The sequence below is a fragment of the Chiloscyllium plagiosum genome, chromosome 13, assembly GCF_004010195.1.
Source record: "Chiloscyllium plagiosum isolate BGI_BamShark_2017 chromosome 13, ASM401019v2, whole genome shotgun sequence".
NCBI lineage: Eukaryota > Metazoa > Chordata > Chondrichthyes > Orectolobiformes > Hemiscylliidae > Chiloscyllium > Chiloscyllium plagiosum.
This window is the reverse complement of record NC_057722.1, coordinates 60,359,860-60,363,807: the sequence shown is the minus strand read 5'-3', so window position 1 is coordinate 60,363,807 and position 3,948 is coordinate 60,359,860.

Genomic DNA, 3,948 nt, shown 5'->3' with positions numbered 1-3,948 from the left:
CTGAAAGTCCAAAGAAACGAGATTCACTGACTCCCTGTCATTAATTCCACTAATTACCTCCTCAAAGAGTTCCAGCAGATTTGTAAAGCATGATTTCCCTTTCATACATCCATGTTAACTCTATCTGATTGTGCCCCTCAACCAAAGTCAGTCAACAGTCCACAATTCCCATTTTCTCGCTGTCTTCTTCTTAAATGGATAGGTAACATTAGCTAACCTTCAATCTATAGGAAATGTTCCTGACTATATTGAATCTTGGAAGGTGATCATTTATGATCCAATATTTCTAGTGCCTCTTCCTTCATTACTCTGTGTTATAGATTCACAGGGCCTATAGATTTATTGGCCATTCATCCCATCTATTTCCCCAACATCATTTCCCTATTAAGTGATTTCCTTCAGTTCCTCCCTCTCACTAAACCCTGTGTTCCATAACATTTCTGGTGTGTTATTTACGTCCATTTTTATGAACACAGAAACAAAACATGCGTTGAGTAATTCAGCCATTTATTTGTTGCCCATTGTAAATTTGCCTCATTCTGACCTACATTTGACTTCAAATTTCTTTTTCTTCATATACATAGAGAAACTTATAGTCAGTTTTTATGGTCCCCGCAAGCTTACACCTCGCATTCCAATTTCCATTTTTTAATCAACCCCGTTGTCCATTTTTGCTGAATTCTCCCATGCCCCAGGTGTTGTCTTTTATATAACCAATTGTATGCATCTTTCTTGGATCTATTAATATTTTTACTTTCCCTTGAAGGCTGTGATTGTGTATTCCTTCCTACTTTACTTTTGCTCAAGATTTAAATGAACAATTGTTGCAGCTCTTTGAATGTTTGCCTTTGTCTTTCTGCCATAATCTCTTGAAGAACCTTTCCCCAATCTATGATGATAAATTCGCACTTCATATAATCCTTGGTTCCTTTATTTAGATTCAGAACCCTAGTTTCAGAATCAGAATATGTTCCTGACGATCCAATTTCTCTTCATGCAATAGTCATGCGATCCCAGGCATCAGCCTGCTAAATCATCATCATTCTCCCTCCAGAGCCAAAACATCCTTCTTCACATCAATACATTCCAGTGAAATCCAAGTCTGAACAATATAATTACTTACACAATATAAATCACATAGAAGTTGCACCATAAGTGGGTGCATCAGACAGCTCCGACAATGGTTCAAAACTGACCAAATAACTGTGCTGTGGTAATATTTTGGAAGCAGCAAGAGTCAGACCTTGATGTGGCTCAAACACACCCAGATTCAGCGATAGCATTACTGAAATGTCACTGAATGATCAGTCCAGAGTTCTCAGCTAATGGTCTGGGGAGCGTGAATTTGAATTTGAACTTAATACAAATTTCAAATAAAAAAAAGAGTAAAGTAATAGTGATTCTAGTATTCTTGAGGATCTAATATTTGAATTTAGGTTATCATTAGAAGCAACAAGTATATGTAGATTTTTTACTAACCACAAGATGGCTTTTCAATACAAGAAAATGGCTGAGAATAGTGATTGAACCCTCTGAACTTGTCTTGCTGTTTTGCAGAATTAAGCTGAAATCCAAAGAGGACAATAGAGTTTTTATAAAATGAATACTGACACATTAATTGACCATATGAACTAACCTTGAACTGCTACCATGGCATGATGATTTATGTAAATAAGATTTCTTTCCCAAGGAATACCATTGGATTAGCCTGTTGTCAATCATGTCACCATATTACAGTTGATTGAACTTTTCTTGTAATTAAGAACCCTTTCCCAGGAAATATCATCGGATTAACTTGTTGTAAATCATGTCACCTTATTATTGGTCTTTTCTTGCAATTAAGGCTGTACTATCTCTTTAAAAAACATAAAAATAACATGTAACTTTCGAATGTAATTGCGCAACTTCACTACGGAACACAGAAGCTTTAACCTCTGTGTTGCTGGATAGAATTGCGTCAAGGTACCTTAATTCAATAAACTAATGACCCTTGCTTTCGAACAGAGCACATTCAGTTGCTCCTTTTGATCGATCTCGAACCAAGAGACCCCTCTTGAGGGGTTGTAAATCTTCATTCTCAGACTGCAAGATAACCATTTCTACATCTGTTATCTGTGAAAATCTCTGACTTGCAGGTGCACTGCAGCAAGGTCAAATTGCAAGTTGCAGAATTGCAGAATCCAGAACTGTCCAAGGTGCAGAATCCAGAACTTTTGCTATTTCAGCTGAAGACGTGTTCTGCATTTGTGGTTATTCAATGCACTCCAAGAAATCTGGAAGGCTGGAAGGATGTTTTCCAGGGGGTTGTGGTGAGCGCCATGTTTTATTTAGTAAACTATCAATAGAGTGAACAGAAACAACCCCGAGGCATAAGTGAAAAAAATCTGCCAATTTGGCAAGGTCACATTGATTCAAATATTTTTCTTGAATAGCTTGTAACTTTTAATTTACTTTTGCTTTCATCCCTTTGAATTACAAATTACTTGTAATTTTTTGTTTTAAAATGTCAGGAATTCAACATCCAAATCAAGTGTCATAAATTATTTTTCCAACATCTACATTCTGAAATGGATTATTGGGCAGCTGAGTGTTCAACTGCTCATGTCTTTTTTCTGCCTGATGTGGGGCAGCAAAGACAATTGTTTATGAACTAGATTGGCTCATAGATTCCAAGTTTGCTGTCAGACCATAAATTTCAGGATTGAGGGCCCACTGCAGGATTCTAGCCTAAGGACTAGTTTCACATATCTGTACATAATGCAGAAAAAGTGTTCCTTGTGTTTGTTTCAGATCTCTCCCATCTGCAGTGTTTTTGCTTTTATCACTTCATAGGAAGGGGTCTACTGTAGACTGTGGGGGTTGTGGGATATGATTTATACTGGATTCACATCTGATTGTTGAGAAGTATAATCTCCCATGGATTATCATAGTTTCATCCATTGTCCTGGCCGACACTTGTATACATCAACCAAAAGCCAAAGCAGATTTTAGGTTGAACTCCAAACCAAAAATAGAAGTTGCTGGAAAAGATGGAAAAGTTTGGCAGGTCTGGCAGCATCTGTGAAGAGAAATCAGAGTTAACATTTTGGGAACTGTGACCCTTCCTCGGAAGGTTGATCTCCCTGTGCTTTTTGAAAGATCCTACTGTATCAAACCGAACAACCTGTTTTATCAATAATGCCTCAATAGTCGAATAAAAGGTGTTTATCTGGGCAGAAAGCGCTCTGGGGAATCTTGATGTTGTAAACATCATGAGGAAAATGCAAGTAAACAATTGCTTCATGGTGAAGAACCAAATGCGATGACTCAATAAGCTGGGTAATGCCAAACATATATCCATACCTTAAGGTTCAGCTTAGCTGAAAATTGTCACACGTTTATGAACCAAAGAGTACTTTTTTGTTGTTTTGTATTTCCATGTCCAAGAAATCTTTAAAGTTTACTTTTCTTTCTCACTCTGCCTCAGGTGAGGAAAGAGGCTGAGATGGACACATATTCATGGTAACCTCAGCCAGTGCAGGAATTGAACCCACTCTAGATGATAAACCAGCCATCTTATCAGCAGATTCTGGATTAGTGGTGCTGGAAGAGCACAGCAGTTCAGGCAGCATCCAAGAAGCAGCGAAATCGATGTTACGGGCAAAAGCCCTTCATCAGGAATAAAGGCAGAAAGCCTGAAGCGTGGAGAGATAAGCTAGAGGAGGGTGGGGGTGGGGAGAAAGTAGCATGGAGTACAATAGGTGAGTGGGGGAGGGGGTGAAGGTGATAGGTCAGAGAGGAGGGTGGAGTGGATAGGTGGAAAAGGAGATCACGACATGGTTGAAGAGCTTCAGGGCAGAAGAAATGACCTGGGAGTTGCAGTAGGAGAGGGACTCCCTGACCTCTCTCTACAAGAATCTCAGGGAGTCCCTCTTCCACTGCAACTCCCAGGTCATTTCCTCTGCCCTG